Genomic DNA, 11646 nt, shown 5'->3' with positions numbered 1-11646 from the left:
AAAAAAAAAAAAAAAAAAAAAAAAAAAAAGCAAAATTATGAATTTAAATACCCATTCTTATTACAGTTATTAGTAAGCTGGGAGTAACAGGAAAGAACCCTGTTATGGGAATAAACGGAAACCTAAAGTAATTTTTTAAATTTGTGGATAAAATTTTTATTACAATAAATAGCAGAGTTCCCACACATCCCACACCAAGTTTCCCTGTAGCCACAGTGCACTTGTGTTTTTTGACATATCATTAAAGGCTATATTCGTGCTGCCTCCATTTCACCTGAGGTGCTTTCTGCCCAGGATCCCAGCCAAGCTCCCACAGGACCTTGAGTCATCCTCTTGCCTTAGGCTCTTCTTTTTCATCTTCCCGGTTGTGAGGAGCACTGGTCAGATGTTTTATACGCATGTTTTTCTCATGAGTTCGGGTTTTGGGGAAGCAGGATGACAGAAGTAAAGTGCCCTTTTGTCCCAGCATCTCAAGGGTCCTTGCTGTCCCTGTCGTGTCCACTGTTGTTGTAGACACTGTCCACCTACCTGGCCGAGGTAGTGCTTGTCAGCTCTCTCCCTTTTCTTTACATACTGCACTCTGATGGGAAGTCACTGTATGCAATTTAAATGATGAATTGGGGAGTCAGGCTCCCCCTTGTTGAGGACAGAACAGCTACATAAATTAGGTGGCATCCTCTGCATGCACAATTTGCAACCCTCACACACATTAACTTTTTTTCTTCTTTATTGTGATGCAGGGTATCAAACTCAGGGCCTGGCACATAGCATTGCACTAGAAGTTTTTAATTATAAACAATGGATTTATATGCTATAAAATGCTTTTCTGTGCCTATTGTGTTACCCATGAGATTTTTCCCTTTACTCTGTGGAAATCTGCCCTGATTTTGTCTGATATTAAGCTAGAGAAACCTTAACCGTGGGGTCCATTTCTCAGATATGGTTGGCTCCAGTTTTGTTTTGGATGTTTTTGTGCCTAATTCTCGTGAAGCGGGCCTCCCCGGCCCTTTGCTCTTGTCTAGTTTGGCATCACAGCCCCAACTTCATAAACTGAGCTGGACACATCCCTCTCCTTTACACTTTCTGGAACATTTTGTCTGAGGCAGGAATTTGGCAGTCCCTGGAGCTGGGTGGAGCTCGTGGTGGAGCTGCTCTGAGCTGCAGGAAGGGGAGGCTCCCATGACCACTTGGTCCTCGGCTCCTCTGTCCCTGCTTCCTTTTGCTCTTAGTTTTGTCATTTTATAGTTTTCCAGGAACGTATCTACTTCGTTTAACTTTTTAATTTTATAAGCATATTAATGTTCCTAATTCTGTTTGAGAATCTGTGCCTTGTCTGCCGTCCTCTGCTTTCCAGCGTGGCATTGTGTCTGCTTCTGAGCCCTGTTTTGCTGCCTTTGTTCCGGCCTGCGCTTTCCCTTGCTTGACCCTGCAGGGCCTGGCTGTCCCTGCCCCTTTACTCTGTGACCTCTACCCTCCTCAGTGTTTCTCCCTTGTTTCTTGGGTCTGCTCGGATTGAATTTCTGTAGCTGATGCTTAGTTGGAGCAAAGCTGATCTCGAGTCAGCTGCTTTTGTCTTTCTACCCATTTCTGGTGATTTTATTTTTTTATAGTACTGGGAATTGAACGCAGCTCTTCCAGCTGACCCACATCCCCTGCCTTTTTTATCTTTTATTTTGAGACTGGGTGTTAAATTGCCCAGGCTAGGCTTGAACTTGGGATCCCCCTGCCTCAGCCTCCCATAGTGTTGGGGTTACAGGCACCCACTACCACATCCTCTGGTGATTATTTCTAACAACTGTGACAACTTTTCTCCAGCACCTGTGCATCCCATGCTGCGCTAGACCTAGAACACCCACCCCTACCCTCCCAGGAGGCACCACAAGCCCTGATTGAGAGGTATGATTCTGAGCTGACCCAGAAGTTTCTCAGCCTGTGCCCCAGCACCTGGGTCGCCCCACCCCACCCCTTGGGACCCAGGGAGCATGCTAGAGCTGGCAAGGGCCAGACCAGGCCCAGGAGCTCCGCCAGCAGAGGAGGGGAGGATGCCCTGCCTAGAGGAGGCAGCAGGGTTCCACCCCTTCACAGACAGCTCCGCCCTTCGGGGAGCAGACCTGTGTTGCCTCCTCTGCTCAGTAAGGGCTCCCAGGGCAGCCAAGAGGGCCAGCGTCCAAACGGGGAAAAGCGCCCCAGGTGAGTCACTGCCCCGCAGCCCGAGGCGCAGCTGCAGGGATGGGGCCATCAGCACAAATGTCAGGTGCCAGCGCCAGACGTGAGCCCTCCAGACACAGCAGGGCCGGGGCCGGGGCCCTCAGCTGGCTCCACGGCAGTCATGAGAGAGGAACGAAAGATCTCTAGGGGCCAGGGACAGGTACGACCCTCCCATTGGTGGGGAGGAACTGGGGACAGCAGCTGCAGCTGGAGTGGGGCAGTGCATCTGGGGTCACCACGACTCCCTTCAGGCCGGACCAGGGCTGCAGGAGCCCCAGTCATGTGGGCCTCACCCCCAGCCTGCCTGTCATTGGCACTGGGATGGTATCCAGAGCTCAGGCCACCCGTCAGGACCACTAGAAGGGGCTTGCAGAGCAGGGGTGGGGTAGAACTTGTGCCCGGCAGGAAGTCCCGGGAAGCAAGGCAGGAGGCAGTGGTGGAGGGGCAGGTGGTGGGCCAAGGGGAGCCCAAGCCCGCATAGGCAGCCCAGGCAAGAACCTACCCCTCTCACACCTGTGCCTACCCAGTGCTCACTAGCAGGTGCTTAAGCTTGGGAGGCCAAGGGGCACTCACTCCTGTGAGCTTTAGCCCCCGAGGACATAGAGACGGTGGTGCATGTCACAGAGCACTGCTGTGAGATCAGTGAGATGTCCAGGCCTGGCCTAGGAGCACAGAGGTGAGGCTACAAGCCCCGGTTCATGCAGCAGGGGACAGGGCACCCCCGAGACGACGCAGTGAACACATCCAGCACCAGGGGCTCGGAAGTCCTGCCTGGCATGAAAGAGCCTGGAAGCTGCTCTTCTGATAGGGCACGGCTGGGGCAGCACTGGCAGCCACTCTGCCCACTGCCGGGATAGCCAGGCCCTTGGTGCTTTCAGGCAGTGGTCAGGACAGGTTTGGGCAGCGGGCCTTCCCCCAGCCTCTGATGCGGATGGTGACTGGAGCCCGAGTCTGGGCAAGACTCTTGACCAGGTGTCTTCGAGTGCCTCAGACTCCCTGAGCCCAGACTCCAGTGCTGCTGGCCACGCCTCTCCTGCACTCACTGCAAGGGTCCAAGGTGCAGGGAGCACAGGTGGCCCTTGGTAAACCTCCTCTCTCCAGCCTTCGCGCCTCCCAACAGCAGTGCAGCCCAGCCCTGAGGGGTTCCCTGCCCCTCTTCTGCCTCTGGAGGGCGCCGTCTTATAGGGGCGTGCTGACCGTGCTGCAGGGGGCAGCAGTAAGAACACAATGTCCCCATAAGTATGGAGCACTGGCTGCTTATCCAGAGAAGAAACTGTGGCTGTCTGTGTCCTGTGTGCTGGTCCCAAGGCACATGGCATGGGGCAGGGGCTGAGGACCTTGGATAATACCCGCTTCTGTGCAGAAGCGAAGGCACCGAGGTTACATGACCTGCCTGAGGCTGAAGGGAGGGGGTGCCAGGCTCCAACAGCACCAGGGCAGAGGGCACAGGTGCTCCTGACCTGCAGTACACAGTTCTGGGCCTGCAGACTCTGGAACACCTCCAGACACACTGGAGCTATACCAGCCCAAGGAGCCAGTGAGGCCCGGGAGTTCAGGTATGGGAGAAGAGGGGCCCACTCCCCAGCTCAGACTTGAATTGTCAGCTCCAAACCAGCTCTTTTCAGTTTGGCCTCCACCTCAAAAAAGTCTACACTGTAGACCACCTTAGCCCCACCCAGGCTGGCATGGTGGAGCCCCCTGCCTCATCCACCTGGTCTCCTCAGAGACGAAGTAAACAGCCCCAGCAGGAGTCAGGTCCACCAAGTCCTCCACGTGGCCAGGTTGTTGCCCCAGGTATGGGCCTGGCGAGGGCTCTCTGCTGTGTCCCTGCTGACACTCGAGGCCGGACCCTTCTCTGTGGTGGTGGTACAGGTCCTAGAGGGCAAAATCGGCCCCTGTTGAGGCCACTGGTCTCAGCAGTGTTCCCATCTGGGTGTGTGTACATTCATTTAATGTAAGTGCCCGCTCGTGGTGGTGGCAGAGCACTGGATCCAGTGCACCGTACTCCTGGCCTCCATCTTGGCTGGGCTGGGTGGAGGGATGTGAGGCATGAACTCACTTCCGTCCTCTGGCGTAGGTTGCAGACCTTCGTTTGCCCCATCAGTCATCAGGGCTGGTACAGAGCTCTGAGAACCTGACGGGCTGCTTTCCTTGGCTCCCACAGCTGCCTCTGTCTCACCCGAGCCCTGGGTGATTTACAGACTTCCTGGAGTTATCCTTGGCCAGTGGTTGGGCACTAGCCTTGCCCAACCCATGCACACAACATACACACACACACACACACACACACACACACACACACTCCACCTCTTACTCCTAAGTCACCTCCACGTCCACCACCAGCCCTCCACACTGGCTCCTGTCCCTCTGCCTTCATCCTTCAGACATTTAGGGAGGGTCACCTCTCCTTGGAAGCTGCAAACAGTGGTGAGGGCAGACCCTGGGCCACTGGGTACCCTCTATCCAGATGGTAACTGCCATTCACTCATAATGCACAGCCACCCCATTGGCTTGTGCTGCCCCTAGGCCCTCAGCACAAAGCCCACACTTGAATGGAGACAGCCTCCGACAGGAAACAGTCTCCAAGAAGTCTCTCCAGGGCTTCCTGGGGGCTAGGGAAGGAACTTCCTGAGGGAGATCTCAGGCCTGGGGGCACAGGGCTCAGGCCCCAGGCCAAATCCCATAGTGGCCCCAAAGCTCCAGGAAGTTGCCTCTCCCACCCAGCAGGCAAAAGCAGGTCCCCAGGCTGTCCAGGCTCCGTGTCACCTCCTGTGTCACCCCACAGCCTGACCTTCAGCCTACTTACATAGCTCCCTTCCGTTCAGCATCTCCCAGCTGCCTGCAGGCACGCCCTGAGTTTGGGGCAGGGTCCAGCGGCCCTCCCGCCTCACGGAGCTCCTTGAACCCCATGAGGCAGGGCACTCCAGTGAGCTGAAGCCAGTCACATCTGGACATGGTGCAGAGGGAGGGCCTCAGGCTCTGCCAGCGAGGCATTTGCTTGTCTCACCGGCCACCTGTCGAAGTCCATTTCTTGGTGCTATAACAGAATACCAGAAAGTTGTAATGAACAGCAATTACTTTCTTATACTCTGGAGGCTGAGAGCCTTCTGTGTCACCCCAAGGCAGGAGGCAAAAGGACAGCAGCACATGAGAGCAAGCAGCACAAGGAGCCAGCTTGCCCCCCCCCCAGGAAACTACTGCTGCCTGAGCACAAAGCCCTCATACACAGTTACCTTTTAAAGGCCCCACCTTGGCCCTGTCTGCCCTGCTGCCCCCAGACAGCAGCTGGTCAGGGTACGAATGAGGCCCTTCAGCCCTGCAGTGGGTGAGCAGGGGTGACTGCAGGCCGGAGTTGCACATTCTTTCTGCAAGGCTAGCAGGAGAGCAGCAGGAAGAGACAGGGTGGCCTCTCTTTGAATGAAGCCTGGCCACAGTTTGGACAGCAGGCTGGAAGAAGTGCTCATCAGGAGGGTACTTAGGGGCTCCTGCACAACACGCCAGGTGACCAGGTGACCCTGGTGAGAACCAGGGAGGGTGGTCGCGTTTGCTCTGGAGTGCAGCACCTGCTGGATGCTTTGTGACCTGCCCTGCCCAAGGAAGGGAGTTTCTCTACTTCACAGGCAGGTTCCAGCACATGGGCACTCTAAATGGCCAGCACCCTAGCACCTCCAGGTCCCTGAGCTCCACCAGGGCTCAAGCTGGCCATTGCCCTCCTGGGTGCCTGTCTTCCTCCAGACTCGGTGAATTGGACTGAGATGTTGCTGCTTCCTTCTGGTCTTGTGTCTGAAATGAGCTGTTTCAAGTCCCTGAGGCCTGGGGGCTGCCTGTTACTGTGGCATACCCATCTTGGCCTGACTGACACATTCTGTAACTATTTAACCCCAAAGCGTCCAGTGTGTGAGTATGGGAGCTGGGAAGGTGTCACGCTGTGGATGCAGAGGACTGGCACGGAAGACGAGATAGGGAGTCCAAGTAGTCAGCTGGGGAGCATGGAGCTGCCTGTGCCATGGGTTAGGCACAGCAGAGCCCCGCCAGGAAGTCCACGGAGCATGTGGAAGGCTGGGCGTGGTGCCAGTCATCTGGATGTGGCCCGCTTCCTCATCGCCTGCAGCCTAACCACTAGCACAAAAAGGCTGGCACACAGGAATGGGGGCATCTGTGTTCTTCCCCTGCTGAACCCCTATCCTCGCATCCACCTGGGCTGGTGGGAAGCTAGTCCTGGAATACCTGGAACTGGACCTCTGTCTCCCAGAGAGGATTTGGTCTAATAGCTGAAGTGACCAGAAATCCATAGACACCCGGAGCAGCAATTCTTCCCACACAGGTCTCTCTTTCCCTTGTTAGACAGAATGGGCAACTCCCTCCACCCCTCACTCTCCTGGCCAACCCGAAGCCCAGTGAGATCCCACCTTCCCCATCCTACCTCCAAGCCGATGTTCTGTACTGTTGTCTGCAGGTGAAACACCGTTTTCCCCACCTTGCCCTCACACCCTTCTTCTGACAAGATGAAATCTGCAGATGTGAGTTCCCTTCTCCTCTTTTCCTCCCTCTGATTAAACTCTGAGAAGTTTTTACTCTCTCTTTGGCCCCAGCTGCGGATGGAATTATCTGTAGCAGAGCTGGGTGTGGGTGGCACACATCTGTAATCTCAGCATTCTGGAGGCTGAGGCAGGAGGATCACTGAGAGTTCGAGGCCAGCCTGGGGTACATAGTGAGACCCTGTCTCCAATCAATCAGTGAATCAATCAGTAAATCAATAAATAGCTGAATCTTGGGGCTGGGGATGTAGCTCAGTGGTAGAGTACTCAGCTAATATGCATGAGCCTTGGATTTGATCCCTGTTACTACAAAAAAAAAATTACTTATAGCATCCCTCTGTAGATTGTTTTTCCCTTTATTATTATTATTATCATTATTATTATTATTTTGGTGGTGCTGAGGATAGAACCCACAGCTTAGTGCATGCTCCCACTGAGCTACCTCCCAGCCAAGTAAGTCTTCATTTAACATAAAGTTCCCTGGTTCAGAGAAGTGGGTGTGCTGCTCCCTGGCGCTGTGCCTGGTCTATCCTCTCTGCTGGGCACCACGGCCAAGGCATCTTCCCCTTGCAGGTCTGCTGAGAGGAGGCCCAGGCATTGCCTCACCTGCAGATCCATTCAGCTTACTGGGACACCTTCTTGCCATCCAACCATTCCCTACCACCACTTGGCTTCAACACACACACACACACACACACACACGCAAACCAGGCAGGCAGGCACAGTACCTGTTGCAGCTGTGTGAATTCTCAGCATCATGGGTGAGCAAAGAAACAGAGATTGGGGCCATCAGAGCCACGAGGGGCCGAGGCAGCAGTAGGGTGGCGCAGTGACCGTGGGTGCTGACAGGGCCTCCCTGGGGCAGCAGCTCAGTGGTAGTCAGTGGGTTCCCTGGGGCAGAGGTGCCTCCACCACAGCCCTGTCACTGTCTCCGCATGAGAGCTGCCTCTGCGGCTCCCTCTCTACCCCATCCCTCCCGTGAATGGTAACACATTTACCGACTTAGCCATTTTTTCATCTTAGCTGTTTTAAAATGGATTATTTAATGGTAGTAATTACACCATAAATACAACCAGGGCTGGGTGTATAACTTAGTGGCAGAGCACTTGCTTAGCATGTGTGAGGCCCTGGGTTCCACCCTCAGCACTTGCAAAACAAACAGAAAGTTCCCTTCAAACATCCCACCGAGACGAGCATCGTGTTGTGTAGTCATCACTGTCATCCGCCTCCATAATTCTTCCATCCGATCAAACCAAAACTCGCGTCTTCCATTGTTAAACTCTTACTCCCCGTTCTCACCCCTCAATCCCTGGCAACTCCCATTCTGCTTTCTGTGCCTAGGACTCTAACCGTTCCAGAGACCTTCGATGAGAGGAACACACGGGATGTTGCCATCTTATCGCTCACAGCAGAATGTTCTCAAGGTTCATCCACCCTGTGGCATGTGCCGGAATCGCTTTCCTTTTCAAGACTGAATAGCAGTCCATTGCACAGACACACCACCGTTTATCCAGTCTTACACAGTGTCTGAAATCGGAGCTGTCATGAAAAATCCAGACATTTTAAACATTTGGTTTGTTTCTCCGGGCCATTTCCGTGTAACACCGTGGTGATTCCTAGGTGTGTTAGCTCTCTGAGAAGAACAACTTGCAGGAGGCACAGTTTATTTGGGGTCATGGTCTAGGGTTTCAGCCCATGGTTACTTGGCTCTGTTTCTTCCAGGCCTGCAGTGAGGCAGAAACACCATGGCAGAGGACAGGGTGAAGGAAAGCCCTCACCTCACAATGGCCCAGAAGTAGAGTGAGAGAGGCGCAGAGAGGGGCTCGTGACGAGATATGCCCTTCAAAGGCAAATTCCAGGAACCTCCTTCCTCCACTGGGCCCCACTGCCTAACACCCCATTCAGAGATGGACTCATTCATGGATAAATCTTCTTGATGAAGTCTGGGCTTTCATGACCCTGTCACTTCCCCAAAGCCCATCAGCTGTCAGCACAATGAGCCTGTGAGGAACTCTTTAAAACCCAAGTACAGCACTCAAGGAACCATGACAGAGAAAGCCAGCAGTGCTCACAATCTGTGTGAGGCCCTGTTCACTGTAACTGCAGCTGGAGTGGCCAGTGACACACAGCCTGTGACCTGTGGCACAAAAAGAACAGGCCAGCTCTCCTGTTAGCTTGGGCCTCCCTTAGGGAACTGAATGCACTGTAGAGTTGGGGTTAGGATCAGGAAAGTGGCGAAGGGCAGAACCTTCTAGAAGCCAGAGAATGCTGGCCAGTGGAGGAAGGACAGAACTAGGAGGCCAAGAGGGGTTGGGGACCCCAGAGTGGCTGCCATCCCGTGTCCAGCCCCGAGTCAGCTTCCCATGTGGCTCACACACACCTAGGCTCTTTGTTCCTGGAGATCAAGGGAGCATCAGCCACACACCCGACGAGGATCTCCATGAGCTGGGATGGAGTGCATGCACTTGAGGGCTGTTACTTTGGGTTAGGACGACCAAACAGGAAGCACAAAGCTCTGAGGGCTAGAGCCAGGCCTGGCCATACCAGTGAGGGGACTGCTGCTTCCTTCACTCCTATGGGGAGCCATGGGTGGCTGCAGGATGCAGCATCTGTTCTGGGGTGCTAAGATGTAAAATTGACTGTGGCATGGTTCACAGCTCTGTGAATCTGCCAACAAACACTGAATTGCACTTTTTTACACGTGTGGTACTTGGAAATTTTGGGGGGATGGGTACCAGGGATCGAACTCAGGCTCTTGCACATGCAAGGCAGGCAGTGACATCACTGAGCTAAATCCCCAGCCATTGTACTTGGAAATTTAAATCCATGGCCTTCACACTGAACTACAACCTGAACCCTTTATTTTTTCTTTAGAGACAGGGCCTTGCTAAGCCATGAAGTTGTGTAGGCTAGGCTGGAACTTATGAGATCGTCCTGCCTCAGCCTTCCAAACGCTAGGATTACAGGTGTGTACCACTGCACCTGGCAGTTTGCTTCTTTGCACTCTGCCTCTCTGAAGAGCGTGGCATGTTGGCCCCGTTTGGTGTCCAGTTCCCATTTGTCATCTGGATGCAGGAGTCTGGGTTAAGAATATTATCATCACAAAGTGTCAGGTGGGTGGGAGGGGCCTGCAGAACTGAAAGTGGAGCTGTGCACAGGAGGGTCACGAATAAAGCTATATCCCTAAGTCCTGCCAGGCAGAGGGGGATGCAGGGCAGTCAGGGAACCCTCCAGGCCCAGCATCAGCAATGTCCTCAAAAACTTGGTTTCCACTGCAGTTTGGAGTTAAGAGCAGAGGGGCTTCAGCCCCACCCAGAACACACCTGAGTCTTAAGGGTGGGTCTTGAGGGAGGTGAGGCCCAGGCCAGCTCTTGCTGGTGGTGGTGGGCTGTGTCCATGCCTGGAGATGAGGTAGCTCTGAAGGCAGCACCTGTCTCATTCTCTTGCTTGGGCCTCAGGACCTGTCTTGCCCTGGGCATCACCATGTGAGTCCTTCTCAAAGCCAGTCCACAAAGCCAGTGTTTGCCAAGGCTGACTTTATACCAGGTGCAGGGGTGGGGTCACCCAGGGTCACTGTGAGCTGGGACATTCACAAGGCTGCGCCCAGCAGAGCTCGTCACGTCAGCCAGGCACCTGTATGGGCCTTACACTGGCACAATCACTGTGCCAAGAGGGCCTGGGGGACACCAGTATTCAGCTGCTTCTCCTGCACTAGTGCATGGTGGAGTAGAGGCAGAGGGTGGCAAATGAGCAGAGAGGACTTGGCACTGCACTGCAGAAGCCAGGAGTGGGAAGCAGCTGTCAGGAGCACAGCCTCTGCCAGCCCTGGGACTAAAAGTGTGCTTCACAAAAGGGAAACTGAGGACACAAAGGGGACGCATGCAGCTCGATCTGGGATAATGGGGTTGAGAATCCCAGTTCAGGGCCCTGAGGAGTGAGTGGCCCTCAAAAAAAAGACAGCACTAGCGGGGCACTCCTGTAATCCAAGCTACTCAGGATGCTGAAGCAGGAGGGTAGCAAGTTCAAGGGCAGCCTGGACAACTTAGACCATGTGAACATTAGGAGATCAGTATTCTCTGGATTCACTCTCTAGTACTGAAAACAAAACAACAACAAAAAGCACCACTGATTGTTTCCAGGCCTCTTCCAGGTGCTGTCTCCTATCTATGGCCATGGAGGGAAACAGAAGCAAGGACTTTGTTGGTTCCTGTGTTGGCTGGTTTTCCTGATCGGTTAAGAGAACAGACAGGGGAGACAGGTAGTAGATGCTGGCCCCGAAGGAGGTCCTCAGGCTGCTTTCCTGGCCCACAGTCCAGCGGGGGTCCTGGGCCTCGCGCCACCCTATACCTTGTGGACCAGGTGTACGCGTCTTTGATGTCCAGATTATGCACTGCGCTGCAATGGTTGCGTCCCCCTAGGTTCCCGGGTACCTGCCGCGAGGGCGTCTCTGGAGAGCTCCCCAGGTTTGACCTAGCCGACAGCCTGAACTTCACAAAGCTTGTTCGCTCTGTCAGGAAGAAAGCACAGCTCCAACAGGGACTAGGTAACGAACGATAGAGACTCGGTCTCCAGGCCGATGGCACCTGGAGGAAGGCAACGTCCAGGCCTCACCCTCTACACTCCCGGCCTTCAACACAGCCAGCCCTGTGAGGCTGCAGATGGCCGCAGCATCGCGCTCGGAACGGGCAGCTCCCGAGCGGGCGACGCCCCTGTCTCCACCACAGGGCGCCGCCCGCCGGGCACCTTTCCCAGGTCTACCGAGAGGAACAGGGGGCTTCCTGATCACTGCGGGGGCAAACAAGAAGTCTTAACGTTATCACTAGAAGGCTGCACGCAGGAAGAGACGGGAGCCCTGAGTCCCTGGAACTGGAACAGCTGGGGTACTGCCGGGGAGGACCGG

At 54.5% G+C, this 11646-nt stretch overlaps 1 protein-coding gene and 1 long non-coding RNA gene across 6 annotated transcripts in view; both read left to right on the top strand.

Annotated features, from left to right (window-relative positions):
- Csnk1d (casein kinase 1 delta) overlaps positions 1–11646 on the top strand; it is a 51044-nt gene that overhangs the window by 6781 nt on the left and 32617 nt on the right. The window lies entirely within an intron of this gene.
- Positions 1972–8234, top strand: LOC104858440. 2 transcript variants are annotated; one of them, XR_004518633.1, is made up of 2 exons: positions 1972–2190; positions 8088–8234. It is a non-coding gene; the product is annotated as an uncharacterized LOC104858440 (long non-coding RNA). The 2 variants fall into 2 exon arrangements; XR_779146.1 differs by lacking the exon at positions 1972–2190 and adding an exon at positions 2718–3764.

This window comes from Fukomys damarensis, unplaced genomic scaffold (genome assembly GCF_012274545.1).
Source record: "Fukomys damarensis isolate Sample0158 unplaced genomic scaffold, DMR_v1.0_HiC HiC_scaffold_23, whole genome shotgun sequence".
Classification (NCBI taxonomy): Eukaryota; Metazoa; Chordata; class Mammalia; order Rodentia; family Bathyergidae; genus Fukomys; species Fukomys damarensis.
Note: the sequence above shows the minus strand (reverse complement) of the source record. Positions and strands in the feature narration are given on the sequence as shown.